This window comes from Pseudophryne corroboree, chromosome 5, assembly GCF_028390025.1.
Source record: "Pseudophryne corroboree isolate aPseCor3 chromosome 5, aPseCor3.hap2, whole genome shotgun sequence".
NCBI classification, from domain to species: Eukaryota; Metazoa; Chordata; class Amphibia; order Anura; family Myobatrachidae; genus Pseudophryne; species Pseudophryne corroboree.
The window spans coordinates 784,121,567-784,136,971 of NC_086448.1; the positions used below are offsets into that span (position 1 = coordinate 784,121,567).

General features: G+C 49.0%; 1 protein-coding gene across 3 annotated transcripts in view; it reads left to right on the plus strand.

The window, feature by feature from the left end:
* The first annotated feature begins 431 nt into the window (after positions 1-431).
* The window catches only part of C5H7orf78 (chromosome 5 C7orf78 homolog), a 115,377-nt gene continuing 100,403 nt past the window's right edge, over positions 432-15,405 (plus strand). Inside the window, exon 1 of one of the 3 annotated variants that reach the window (XM_063924381.1) lies at positions 432-515. The gene's annotated coding sequence lies outside the window, so the exon portion shown is untranslated. Of the gene's footprint in view, positions 549-15,405 lie in introns of all 3 variants that reach the window. The other 2 variants (XM_063924383.1, XM_063924382.1) reach the window with 2 other exon arrangements.

Below are 15,405 nucleotides of genomic sequence, written 5' to 3' on the forward strand. Positions count from 1 at the left end.
GGGTCTGAGTGTTGGGTGCGGGGTATGATAATCGCCGCACGCAGCCGCTAGAGCTATTCCGTCGGCCTTTCTCTGGAGTAGGTGCTGGCTTCAGGAGATAGGAGAACAGGCAGGGTTATAGAGATATAAGTATAGTGGCTGAGTTGACTATACCAGTATTCGCCACAAGAGGGAGCCTTAGTTACAGCCAGCACCAGTCAGGGAGTTTGATGGGTGCTTTGCCAGTCCCAAGATGGCCGCCGCTTATCAGTGAGAGTTAGGTCCACCGGAGGACTCCCAGTCGTCGATCCCCGCCAGCGGGGGAAGAGATCTTGCTAGATCTTGCTTGCAGTGTTGTGTGAGACGGGGGAGGAAGGGCAGGCGCCTGGAGAGGTCGGGAATCGGCCAGGTAAAGTCTAGAGGCCGGGCGGCGCCAACCGCAAGATGGCCGCCGGCTGCCAGCCAGACACTTCTCGGCCCTTACCTCCCGCCGATCGTCCGGTCCCTGGTCTCCTGCGAGGATCAGCGCCCGGTGGGTGAGTCCCCCAGTGCCAGGGAGAGCCTTTCAGGTGGGTGGGAGAGTCTGCAGGGTCGCCGAACCGGGTCCCAGGAAACGCCGGCACAGCTCCAAAATCGAGGCCCCGGCTTCTGGGGTGGAGGTAGGCCGCAATCCGCAGGGGGCAACGCAGGGCCCCCCCGATTCCGCAGCTTCTTCCTCCAGGTGCTGGGTGTAGTGGTGGGGCTTAGGGGACTAGTCCCTTGTCGGTGGGCCTCCAAATCTGGTCAAAAAGTGGGTTTTGATACAGTGCCAGCCGGAGCTCAGCAGAGACCCGACCTTCCTCTATGCTAGCCAGGCCACGCCCCCCAGAGTACCCCTTTTTCAGATACAGCCGACAGAGAGAGAGCACCCCTTTTTCAGATACAGCAGAGAGAGCACCCCTTTTTCAGATACAGCAGGCAGGCATAGCACCCCTTTCAGATACAGCAGACAGAGCACCCGCCCCACGCCACTCCAGACAACACAGTACTGGAGACGGACACGTCTGTCCAGTACACTCTCCACAGGTGGAGTGAAGATGGCGCCGATGCACAAGACTTATACAGAATCCAAAACCCGCAAGAATCCGACAGCGGGAAGATGACGTTCGGCCTCTCTGTGGGATCCGAGTCAGGTGGGAAAACCCGAGCCGGACTCGGAACCCGGTTGGGATCGCAATGTTCGGGTGGGTTTGGTTCCTCAAGAACTGAACCTGCTCATCCCTAATATATGTATATATATATATATATATATATATATATATATATACACACTATATGGACAAAAGTATACGGACGCCTGACAAACTACACCAACAGGAACTGTAATGATATTGTATTCAAATACATATACATTAATATGGAGTCGGTCCCCCTTTTGCAGTTATAACAGCTTCCACTCTTCTTGCGAGGCTTTCCACAAGATTTTGGAGTATTTTTGTGGGAGTTTGGGCCCAGTCATTCTGTAGAGCATTTATGAGGTCAGGCACTGATGTTGGACGAGTAGGCCTGGCTCTCAATCTCTGTTCCAGTTCATCCAAAAGGTGCTAGATGGGGTTGAGGTCAGGGCTCTGTGCGGGACAGTCAAGTTCTATCACACCAAACTCATCAAACCATAGTCAGTGGCGTAACTGCCATAGGTGCAGGGGATGCGGCTGCTTTGGGGCACGGGATGCCTGCAGGGCCCGCCGCTCCCTGCACCCAGTCACGCTGTAGCTCAGTGTATCTATTTAAATATATCTATATATATATATATATATATAGATACATATCTATATATACAGTATAGGCAGCATTCCAAGGATGAAAAATGAGGTGTATAATAGTCATTTCAGGGGCAACAGCCTCTTCTTCAGGACACACAAGTGACCACCTCCACCTGCCCATCCATCTGGTATCTGGCACTCCACTTCCGGTTGCGGATGAGACTTCACACAGCCGCATCCAGAAGTGGAGTGCCACCTTCTTCCCACCGTTGCACTTTGTCCCCCCTGTCACCGGGCCTGGGCACTAATTAGGGCCATACCTGTCCTATTGTGGCCAGTACAGACATTTGCTTGCTACCTGGTTGCTGGACTCTTTCACAGGATCGGCACCCCTCCCCTTCCTGCTCCTCAGCTCCCACTTCCCATGCCCTCAGCGCTGCGGGTCCACTGATTCTGCATGTATCCCACCCCATAGTTTCTCATCCTCATATCTCTGCTACCTGTCCCCATTTTCCATATTCAGTTGACTCATTGCCTGGATCTCTAGACTGCTCTCACACTGCTGCATCAGGAACCATAGGTTAGATGGACACTGGTCTGTGGTTACTTACGGGAGGTTCCTTGATAGAGGTTTTCTAGTCATGAGTAAAAGAGCCAAGACATACTTTGCTTTAGTTACCTAGGTCCTGCTGCATCTACCTCTGGCCTGCATCTGCCCTCAGCTCCCATCGCAGTGGGTCCCTTAGAGATAAAGTGGAGAAGTTCCCCATAGCAACCAATCAGCTAATGTGATTGGCAAAGTGTGAGTGCGTGCTCAATGTGTGAGTTTTAAACTTGCCGCAGAGCTCCGTTTGGGTTTCTCATCCTCCAAATCTCTGGGTTTTGTATCTGGTGATTTGTAAACTAAAATTGCTAAATAATTTCTATGGTTGTGGCGACTTTTAAGTCATCACAAAGTTAAACTACATATATTATATTTGCACAATATTTCTCTATATTAGAACTAGAGATGAGCTGTTTAGTTTTCACAAAAACCAAACACACCCAAACAAACTTAGGGGTTCCGGGCAGATCTGAGTCCCGGCCCGGATCTGATAATAAGGCAAGACACAGAGATCCCAGCGTCGGATCTCCGTGTTTTGCTCCGGAAAGCACTCACTGCTGCTTAGTGGATCCAAACAGCGGTTGCTGCCATGGTAACAGGCCGTTGGTTGGCTGAGAATGGCTGTCTCTCAGTCAACCAGCGGCCTGTTATCATGGTAACAGGCTGCTAATTGGATCCAACACAGAACAAAGTGCTTTACTGGGGTCTCACTCTCTGTGTGTGGAAGAGGAAGCAGGAGGTGGGAGGAGAGACACCAGAGGGAGGAGGAGCTGGGGAAATACCGTCCTATCCTGAGATATATGGGGCACTGCTGGCTGGAGTAAAGTGTATAAGGGGCTCTGCTGTGCAATGTAATGTGAATAATGGACACTACTGTGCGGTGTAATGTGAATAACGGACACTACTGTGCGGTGTAATGTGAATAACGGACACTACTGTGCGGTGTAATGTGAATAACGGACACTACTGTGCGGTGTAATGTGAATAATGGACACTACTGTGCGGTGTAATGTGAATAATGGACACTACTGTGCGGTGTAATGTGAATAATGGACACTACTGTGCGGTGTAATGTGAATAATGGGCACTACTGTGCGGTGTAATGTGAATAACGGACACTACTGTAGATGTGCTACAGTATATTCTTTTAAACTGCTGTGTGTTTGTGCCGCTGCTCTGACGTTTTGTTTAGCCAGCTTGCCTTTGTCCAGTATTGGTGAAAACAATATTATGAGCTGTGAGTTGGTCTGAATTGACTGGAAATGAATGTTATTGAGTTTAAAATACTGTAGGAATAAAAAAGGCCCAAATTCTGTGATTTTAGTATTTTTTTTAACAATTTAAAAATAAATACAGAACCAAAACCACTGAGGCGATTTCGTAAAAAACAAAACCAAAATCCGACGACGAATGAGAACCAAAACCAGCAAAAATGGACCGGCGCACATCTCTAATTAGGGCACTAAACTGGGATATTGGGACTATGACCACAAACTGCTGTTTCATGCTGTAGTTTGTACTCCCTGCAGGGCTCATTTGTGGTGCGTGGATTGCACAGGAAAATGACTGTTATCCACTGTGATCATGAACATTTCCCAAACAGCTGCCGTTAATTCTTTGCATATCCTCCTTAAGGGACCATACACAGGGGTATAGAAACACAACTCCTGTTAGCAGCACAGGCAGAACCTTGTATATTGTCCTTTCATACTGTAAAATGGAGATCTCACTGCAGCATTGTGTACAGTGTGCTGAGCGCTCCAATACAATCTATTATTTTGTACAGAGGGTTAACATTAAAGCTGAGGCAAAACTATGCATATTCATGACATTGGGGCTAATGCAGACCTGATCGTAGCCGTGCAAAATTTTACGATCAGCCACCCTGACATACGGGGAGACGCCCAGCACAGGGCTAGTCTGCCCCGCACGTCTGACCCTCCCCCAGCCGCATAGGTACAAAAGCATCGCACGGCAGCAATGCTTTTGTACCTGAAGAGTAGCTTCCTACCAGCGCAGCTCCTGCACACTAGCAGGGAGCTACCTGTCGCTGTCCGGGTCGCAGCGTCTGCGTGTGATGTCACTCAGCCTCCGCGGCCCGCCCCCCGCACGGTCCAGGCACGCCTGTGTTGCCCCCAAAATGGCAGCCCAACACCGCCGGCCCACCCTCTCCCGCCCAGCAAACGCCTCTGCCTGTCAATCACTGTGCGAAAACGCATAGCAGCGATCAGGTCTGAATTAGCCCCATTAAGTGTACAGGCAGAGGCGGAGCCAGAAAAAAATGACAGGGGGAGCATAGTAATTGGGGAAGCGTGGTTGTAGGATGTGGGAGCGGGGATGTGGCCCCACACGTATGATGTGAATTTAAAGTGTCCACCTAAAGTTGATGTGCCAAATGTTACAGCAAGTGAATATCCCACGTATTTATGTATTTATATATTTATTATTTTGAGCAGCTCAGTGGTTGATTAGTAAGTAGAAGTGCTGGTATGTTCATTTGCAAAAGACAGCCGGGGGTCTCGGGCCGCCTGAGCCCCCATGTGCTTTATGGATTTTGACCACAGACATTTCTATCATGGGTGCAATATGTATGGTGCACTCACACATTGCACCCATGTTGTTTTATACTTACCTTTCCGGAGTCCAGCGACAAGCGCTGCAGCCGCAGAAAAAAACACTTCAAAAATATCTGCCACGCATGTGCAGTAGGAAATTTGTCTCTGGACCATGGCGGGCGCCATATTGCCGGAGACTTGCGCGTGTGCAGTAGACTCCGGCACAATGACAGAGCCAACGGTGCCGTGTAGAGGACGGGACCCACCCCTCCTCTCCTCTCCATTGGTGAGCAAGCTCTGTCCCTGTGATGCCACTCCACAGCATTATCAGGGTATTTTTCATAAAAAAATACCCTGATTTCCGGCTGCGCATGCGCCGCCGCCACCACCACCACTGCTACTGCAGCCTCTGGGTCGACCCCCCTCCCTGTCACGACCGCGGTCCTCCCCTTCCCTTCCCCCACCAGTGATCATAATCACCAACACCCGGGGATCGGTGATCAGAGATTCTGGACGGCTGCCGGTCATTGGGGCTCCCTGCTTGCTGTGATCTCTGGTGCTGTAAAGTGAGCTGCATTGGAGGTTGCAGAGGCAGTAGGGAGCCCCAATGACCCGCATCCCGCACCAGAGCCCTGGGTCACAGTGCACTTGTCTTACCAATGAAACACAGGCCCTAGAGGTGTCTGGGTACATTAGGGGTCATTCCGACCCATTCGCACGCAGCAGTTTGTCGCTGTTGTGCGAACTGGTCCAGAATGCACATGCGCGGCGGCCGCACTGCGCATGCCCGACGTTGCCCGGCGACAGGGGTCGCCAGGTTACGTCGCGTCCTACGAAGAAAGCGGTCGCAGAGCCGACCGCAAGAAGATTGACAGAAAGAAGGTGTACCTGGGCTGATCCGGACCGTTGGAGACCGTTTTCGGGGAGTGGAGAAGAAAACGCAGGCGTGTCCAGCAGAACGGAGGGCGGATGTCTGACGTCAAAGCCGGCCCCAGCATCGCTGAGATCGTCGCACAGGGTAAGTATGTCCAGGCCTAGTCTTCTTTTGCTTTACATTTTTTTAGCATAGCAGGGCTGCACAAGCGATCGCAGCCCTGCTAAGCTAAAATACATTCCCCCATAGGCGTGGGCTAGTTGATCGCAGCAGCAGCAAAAAGTTGCTGGCTGCGATCAACTCGAATGACCACCATTGCCACTTGCTCGATGTCTCCCTCCTTGTCTGCTAGGGCCTAGGATAGGGTATAGGAGCCAGAGGTGTAGAGTGATGGGCTGATGATACATCCCAGGAGGCAGACCAGTGCCAGATTAAGGTCCACATGGGCCTGGAACGGAAAATTATGAAGGGCCTATTGTGTGACCAGCATGGGAGCCAGGGGGCAGCTGGATGGAGCAAGGGGGAGCGCAGAAGGACTAAGCAAAGGAGGGGGGGCAGATGGATCAACGGAGGTTAGAACATCAGAGAGGTGGATGGGGCAGACCAGAGCGAAGGGTGGGATAAGGCCGAGTGGGGGGCGGTGGTGACTAGTATGAACTAGTATGTGTGTGTGTGTGTCTATATACAGTGTGTATATATATATATACACATATATATATATATATATATATATATATACTGTATATATATATATATATATATAAACAGTCAGCGCTATAAAAGTATATACAACGGAAATTAAAATCAAAGTCAATCAGTCCTGAATGAAAGTGCATAGGGAAATCCACATGGACAGCCAAGCTCCTTATCCAGACCCACACCAACTCCCATAATCTGAAATGAAAATGAAGGGCAAGGGCGCCTCCTAGTGCAATATTGTGCTGATGCCACCAATATATATTGATTAAGGTTTATAGGTGAAACCGTACCATATAAATAAAATACACTGCTCAAAAAAATAAAGGGAACACTAAAATAACACATCCTAGATCTGAATGAATGAAATATTCTTATTAAACACTTAGTTGAATGTGCTGACAACAAAATCACACAAAAATGATCAATGGAAATCAAATTTATTAACCCATGGAGGTCTGGATTTAGAGTCACACTAAATTTAAAGTGGAAAAACACACTACAGGCTGATCCAACTTTGATGTAATGTCCTTAAAACAAGTCAAAATGAGGCTCAGTAGTGTGTGTGTCCTCCACGTGCCTGTATGACCTCCTTACAACGCCTGGACATGCTCCTGATGAGGTGGCGGGTGGTCTCCTGAGGGATCTCCTCCCAGACCTGGACTAAAGCATCCGCCAACTCCTGGACAGTCCGTGGTGCAACGTGGCGTTGGTGGATGGAGCGAGACATGATGTCCCAGATGTGCTCAATTGGATTCAGGTCTGGGGAACAGGCGGGCCAGTTCATAGCATCAATGCCTTCGTATTGCAGGAACTGCTGACACACTCCAGCCACATGAGGTCTAGCATTGTCTTGCATTAGGAGGAACCCAGGGCCAACCGCACCAGGATATGGTCTCACAAGGGGTCTGAGGATCTCATCTCGGTACCTAATGGCAGTCAGGCTACCTCTGGCGAGCACATGGAGGGCTGTGCGGCCCCCCAAAGAAATGCCACCCCACACCATTACTGACCCACTGCCAAACCGGTCATGCTGGAGGATGTTGCAGGCAGCAGAACGTTTTCCTTGGCGTCTCCAGACTCTGTCACGTCTGTCACATGTGCTCAGTGAGAACCTGCTTTCATCTGTAAAAAGCACAGGGCGCCAGTGGCGAATTTGCCAATCTTGGTGATCTCTTGCAAATGCCAAACGTCCTGCACGGTGTTGGGCTGTAAGCACAACAACCACCTGTGGACGTCGGGCCCTCATACCACCCTCATGGAGTCTGTTTTTGATCGTTTGAGTAGACACATGCACATTGTGGCTTGCTGGAGGTCATTTTGCAGGGCTCTGGCAGTGCTCCTCCTGTTCCTCCTTGCACAAAGGCGGAGGTAGCGCTCCTCCTGCTGGGTTGTTGCCCTCCTACGGCCTCCTCCATGTCTCCTGATGTACTGGCCTGTCTCCTGTTAGTGCCTCCATGCTCTGGACACTACGCTGACAGACACAGCAAACCTTCTTGCCACAGCTCGCATTGATGTGCCATCCTGGATGAGCTGCACTACCTGAGCCACTTGTGTGGGTTGTAGGGAGGTCATACAGGCACGTGGAGGCCACACACACTACTGAGCCTCATTTTTACTTGTTTTAAGGACATTACATCAAAGTTGGATCAGCATGTAGTGTGTTTTTCCACTTTAATTTTGAGGGTGACTCCAAATCCAGACCTCCATGGGTTAATAAATTTGATTTCCATTGATCATTTTTGTGTGATTTTGTTGTCAGCATATTCAACTATGTAATGAACAAAGTATTTAATAAGAATATTTCATTCATTCAGATCTAGGATGTGTTATTTTAGTGTTCCCTTTATTTTTTTGAGCAGTGTAATTAGGCTTATCTCAAATCTTGTAATGGTCCACATGTAGTCACCAACAATAAAGCTTTTTTTTCTCAGATTTATTGGAACTCCAAAAAGCATAAAAGATAAAAACAAACGTAGGTTTCTTTTTAAAAAAAGAACAAAAGTTGGAACATAAATGCCAGTACATTTAAAAGATAGAAATGTTAGACAGTGAATCACTCTGTGGTCTGTCTCCGTTCCCAGCACTAGAGGAAGTTTCCCTGCTCTAGTGTTTTCCCTCCTAGTGTCAGCTCAGTGCAGGAGGAGGTGCTTAGTGCACAGTCTGAGAGAGTTCTTCCTGGAGAGACGACTGCACTGACGTGCAGCTTCTACTCTCCTGAGTGTGTGATCTTGTCTACCCCGCAGCCGCACCCTGTGTGTATACAGCCGCATCTTGTGTGTACTGAGACGCTGTGTTACCGCTGTACTGCTTCACATGTATACTGTGAGTCCCTGCTGCTGCAGAACATCTTCTATATACTACAAACTGTTATCTTTGTTATCTGAATAAACCAATCATCCTGGTTAAGTGCCGTTGTGTGGACTAACATCTCTATCCGACACCGCAACACTCTGCCAACAAGAAAAACAGCCTATCTAAAACAGGTTGATCAGCAAGTGTACCCTGGTGTCACCTCTAGTCGTCTTTTGATGCAGTAGTTTAATGGAGGTTCTCCTTTCCCCGATTGCCGGAGCATAAATAGCTAGCGGCATCCGAGCGAGGTACCAGCTCGACACCGCCTCCAGGTTCCACAGCCACTGCAGCCATGATTGTGACACACAGGTACACAGGTACTCTCCCGGGGGTGAGCGCTGTTGAGGCCTTGATACAGCCTGCTATAGGACCCTTAACAGCCTCGGGCACCAGTGAAGCAATTAACATAAAATAATTATAATTTCTTTAAAAAAAATGGCCAAAAATGGCAAGCGAGGGGGGAAGGGGAATATTTGCCTTGGTGATGAGAAAGCTATTTAACAGAACCCATTGTCAGGAGGACAGCAGCTGGAATAATCGTTTGTCCCAGTGAAGAGCATGAGAGGAAAATGGTAGTTATACTGTCACTGTACCTCCGGCTCTGATATTGCGGCCATAAAGCCATTCATGCATAATATCATTTTGGAATACAGGGGTGGAGAAGAACAACACGCCTGCCCGGGAGGGATCAGAAGACCCCTCTCCAGCGATGCTATCCCCATTAGGTCTCTAAGCTATTTAGAGTGTGATAAATTGGGCCCTGCCACAGACTTCTCTCAATGGAGCAGAGTATAGGCATCTTTTTAGTAGAGATGAGCGGGTTCTGATTTACTCTGTTCTTTACGCCAGATTTCTTTTTTTCTGGATTTTTTTTATTGGCTAACCAAAACACATGACGTCTGATAGCCAATAAGGAGATTCGGGTAAATCCAAGTAAAACCGATCCCGCTCATCTCTACTATTTAGCAGGCATTAGACCACAATTCCAGAGCGATAAGAGGATTTTGGTACTTTACCGATAAATCCATTTCTCTGAATCCACTCAGGCAGAGGCGTCACCGGGTGTGGTGACACCCGGTGCGCACCCCTGATCTCCTGCCGCGATCGCGGCAAAAAGGGGGGGTGGCCTTACAGTTAGGGGGCGTGGCTTCACGGGGATCCTGGAATTGTTACTCTAGGGGCGTGCCCAGCATCTCCGGAGATGCTGGGCTTCCCCTAGAGACGTTCTCAGTGCGCTGTCGGCTCCTCTGCTATGACAGGAGCCGGGTGCTGTAGCAGAATTTCACACTGCAGCACCTGGCTCCTGTCATTGCGGAGGAGCTGACATTTGGTGTCACTACCTCCAGGTGTCACACCCGGGTGCGGGCCACACACCCCGCACCCACCTTGTGACGCCACTGCACTCGGGGACACTGGAAATTAGACAGCTGGGGTGTGAAGAATGGAGACCGGAGGTAGCACAATGTATGCAAAAAAACAAAAGTGCACAGCTGGCTCCTCCCCCTTCACGCCCCCCATCCCTCCAGTTTGAAAAATTGATGGAGAGAAGAGGGAACATGAGAAAAAAAAAACAATCGGGAAGTAACCAACCATACCATAACGTTAAACATCAACCAAGCAACTAACAAACTGTTAACCAAACATTGTTGAGCCAATATAGTAAGAACACGCAGGCTGGCAGCACCGAGGCGGGCGTCCAGTTTCCCCGAGTGGATTCAGAGAAATGGATTTATCGATAAGTAACAAAATCCTCTTTTCTCTGTCATCCACTAGGGGACACTGGAAATTAGACAGCTGGAGACGTCCCAAATATACTCCCATGGGCGGGAGTGCTGTCCGAAGCCTGCAGAACCAAACGGCCAAAATTTGAATCTCTAGATCAAATTGTAGAAATGAGTGAATGTGTGTGCGGTGGACCACGTAGCTGCTCTACAAAGTTGGGCAGTCGAAGCTCCTCTGGAAGGCGCCCAAAAGACGCCTCTACCGACCTGGTTTATGAGTCCCCACCCTAAACGGGATCCTCTTACCACTGGAGACATACGCTTGTTTGATGCTGAGTCTCATCCATCTGGACAATGTTTGTTTTGTAGCTGGCCAACCCCTTTTGGGTCCATTATACAGCACAAACAAAACGTTTGAGCTTCTAAGGGACCTTGTAGTCTGTACGTAAACCCTTAATGCCCTGACTACATCCAGGGAATAGTCCACCTCTGGCAACTGAAAAGATGGGACCACAATCGACTGGTTTATGTGAAAACCCGAAACCACCTTAGGTAAAAACTCTGCCCTAGTACGGAGCTCCGCCCCTTCCTCGTGAAAAACGAGAAAAGGGCTCTTACAGGATACCCTCCTTGCCGATGCCAAAGCAAGAAGTAAGACCATCTTCCAGGACACATATTTAAGATCTGCCCATTCCAAAGGCTCGAAAAGGTCAGATCTCAAAAAGTCTAACACCAAGTTTAGGTCCCACAGAGCTGTAGGAGGACGAAAAGGTGGTTGTAGTCTCAACACCCCCTGTAAAAATGTCTTTACCTCCTGCAAGGACACCAAAAAGATTGAAAGGGCCGAGGCCTGCACTTTCAAGGACCCCAACCTCAATCCTCCTTCCAAACCAGTTTGTAGAAAACTCAACAATCTGGTAAGGCAGAATTCTCAGGGGTTCCAACCCTTAGGCTGGCACCATTCCATGAATTTCATTTCTTCCAGATTCTATAATAGTCTGCCGCAGTAACCGGCTTTCTTGCCGCTAACATGGTAGGAATAGCAGATCTCTGAATACCCTTTTCCTTTAGTATCCTGGTCTCAAGAACCACGCCGTCAAACGTAGGTGGTTCAGGTCTGGGTGTACAAATGGGCCCTGTGACAACAGATCCTCCCTCTGCGGCAGGCTCCAAGGTTCTTCCTCCAGGAGTCCCTTCAGATCTGAGTATCAACTTCTGCGAGGCGAGTCCGGCACTATCAGAATTACCCACACTCATTCCTGTTTCACCTTTTTTAACACTCTTGGTAATAAGGGAACCGGTGGGAATATATATACCAGTTCGTATGGACAATGAATTGCCAGCGCGTCCACTGCCTCTGCTGCTGAATCTCGCATCCTGGCCACATATCTCGGAAGTTGATGGTTGTTTCGAGAGGCCATTAGATCTACCTGTGGTAACCCCCACCGTCTTACCACTGCGACGAAGACTTCGGGGTGTAGACTCCACTCTCCTCGGTGCATGTCCTGACAGCTGAGGTAATCTGCCTCCCAATTTTCCTCTCCCGGAAAGAAGACCACTGACAGGATTATGTTGTGCTTTTCTGTCCAAGACTGAATCCTTGTAGCCTCCTTTAAGCCCATGCGGCTCTTTGTTCCACCCTGACGGTTTATATATGCCGTTGCTGTCACATTGTCCGATTGCACTTTCACATGCTGAGCTCATACTAGGCTCTCCGCTTGAAGAAGTGCATTGTAGATGACTCGTAGTTCCAGCACATTTATCGGTAAGCGGCTCTCGTACGGTGACCACCTCCCCTGAAATTGATGGTTGTCCAGTACTACACCCCAGCCTCTGAGACTTGCATCCGTTGTCAAAATGATCCAATCCCAGATTCCAAATTGTTTTCCCGCTGATAGGTTCTAGTGGACGGACCACCAAATCAACAAAGTCTTGGCCTGAGATGACAAGCAAATTTTCCGGTGATGAAACAGGTGCATGCCTGCCCCTTCTGCAATCAAATTTATCTGGAATGACATGGAGTGTAGTCTTCCGTATTGAATCGCTACAAAAGATGATATTTTCCCTAGCAGCCGTATACAAAGGTGTAGAGACACCGTCTTATTTCGTAAAACCTGGCGTACCACATTCCTGATGTCTTGAATCTTGTCTTCTGGATGGAATACTCTCAACCGTATCGTGTCCAGGATGAGACCGAAGAATTTAATTCTTTGGGTTGGTTGTAAGTTAGATTTTTTGAAGTTCACAATCCAACCGTGTTGAGTCAGAATTGGTAAGTGATCTGTGCATCCCGGATCAAGGATTCCAGTGACGGGCCTTGATAAGGAGGTCGTCCAAATAAGGTATTATCCTGACCCCTATCGACCTCAATTTCGCTACCATGACCATCATGATCTTTGTGAAGATCCTCGGAGCCGATGACAGGCCGAACGGTAGTGCTCTGAATTGGTAGTGGCTCTTTTCCACAGTAAACCTCAGGTATGCTGATGTGGTGCCCAAATTGGAACATGTAGGTACCATGAATTCATGTTGTTCCAATCCCGCAATGACCGACTGTATAGATTCCATCTTGAACCGGTAAACAGTCAGGAATTGATTTAACACCTTTAAATTTAGAATGGGTCTGACTGAGTCATCTGGTTTGGGTACCACAAAAAGATTTGAATAAAAACCTGTCCTTCTTTGTGGTTACCGGAACCGGTACAATTACCTCTGCTAGAAGTAATTTTTGGATTGCTGTTTCTAATGCCTTTGTCTTTTGAGGGCACTGAGGCAGACCCGTAGTAAAGAATTGACTGTGAGGCCAGACTACAAAATCTATTTTGTATCCCTGGGAGACTATGTTGTTGATCCAAACTTCTGGAGAGGTTTCAGCCCAGGCTTCCTGAAACCTTATCAACCGGGCGCCCACCTTGGGGGACCCAAGATGAGCTGGGAGACTGGCATGCCATGCTTCAAAACCTGTTTACGGGCTGTTGACTGAGAACAGCCTCTACCTCTATTTCCATGAGTTTGTCCTCCAAAACATCTACCTCTGGCACAAAAGGACTGTCCTAAAGGAAGTAAAAGCCGGACCAGAGTAACTCCTTCCTACAGCTGGCGTGGTTCTAGGGGGTGGTCTTCTGTATGCCGGAGGACGGGCTCCCGGCGCTCAGTATACCGGCGCCGGGAGCCCGACAGCCGGCATACCGACACTTATTTTCCCTCGTGGGGGTCCACGACCCCCATAGAGGGAGAATAAAATAAATTGGCGCGCGTAGCGCGCCACCGTGCCCGTAGCGTGGCGAGCGCAGCGAGCCCGCAAGGGGCTCATTTGCGCTCGCCACACTGTCAGTAAGCCGGCGGTCGGCCTCCCGGCGCCGGTATGCTGGTCGCCGGGAGCCCGACCGCCGGCCAGCCGTAGTGAACCCGGTTCTAGGATACGTAGTAGGCAGGAAAGTATATTTTCCAGCCGTGGCCTGTGAAATCCATTTGTCCAATTCTGGACCAAACAAGGTTTCCCCAACAAAAGGAATAGCTTCTAATGCCTTTTTTGAGTCCGAATCCACATACGAGTCTCTGAGCCACAGAATTCATCTGGCCAATACTGCAGAAGCTGAAATACGGGATGCTATCCTGCTAGCATCCTTTGCAGCTTGACAAAGATAAGTTGCCGACTCACGGATATGTTCTGCTAGATGAGATATCTCCTCCTGGTTATTGTCCTCCGTCACTGCTCGAACTATCTGACCAGCCCAAGCTACAATAGCTTTATTAATCCAGGCGCTTAGCATTGTAAGTCTGTGGGATGCACCTGCTGCCACGAAGATGGATTTAAGCACTGTATCCAACTTGCGGTCTGAAGCATCCTTTAGTGTAGTTACATTTGGTATTGGTAAGATTGTCTTTTTGACAATCTAGCTAAAGATGCATCCACAATAGGTGGGACCTCCCATTTAGTCATGACCCCTTTAGGCAAAGGATAATTTACCGTAAACTTCTTGGGCAATTGGAAGCGTCTATCTGGCTGTTTCCATGCTTCTCCCATCTGTTCCTGGAGTGTCTGAGGAATAGGGAATACCGCCATTTGCGGCTTTTGGGACTCAAACAGATCAAAAACTTCAAGTTCCTTAACCTTTTCTTCATTGAAGTTAAGGACCTGCTTTACTGCTTCAATAAGGGATTCCAAACCCTTAACCTCTGAATCCTCCTCCTGAGGAGTAATCTCAAATACATCCTCAGTCGACTCCCTGTCATCCTCATCTACCAAGAGACCCTCTTCCTCTTCTGACTGTTCGTGCAGAACAGGAAGGGGCCTCTTTACCGATTTGAGAACAGACTTTTCTACCTGTGCAGACGGTGTAAGTCTAATTAGGAATTCTTCCAAAGTCTTAGAAAACCCGCAGCCCATTCTAAATGTTGCTTGCGAGATTCCGCCATTTCCTTTGAAATATCTGCCAGGGCATTTTCCCATGTTCCGGATGGACTACTGCCCCCGGCCTGTGTGTCCATACCCACACACACGCACCACCCAGCAGTCCTGTCACCCTATTAGAACAGATGGAGAAAGACTGTAGGAATATGGGGAGCAATGAAAACAGAGGCGATTTACACAGCTGGTTATTACAGTAAAAAAAATGACAATAAATTGTACCAGCCAGAGGGTTACAAACACCACATCACCAACTGTTGTGACAGCTTGTCTCAGGTTTGATGAAATCTCCGATGCTCGCCCGCCTCAGGACCTGTCAGCAGCGTCCCTTAGGAGATAAATGTCCCAGGTTCTTTTTTTTTTTTTAGAATCAGTGAGCTCTACATAGCAGCTCTGAAACTAAGAGCCCGCGCTGCTTGTGACTCCACCCCCTCCCCTTGTAACACAGCCCGCTCTCACAGCCCACGC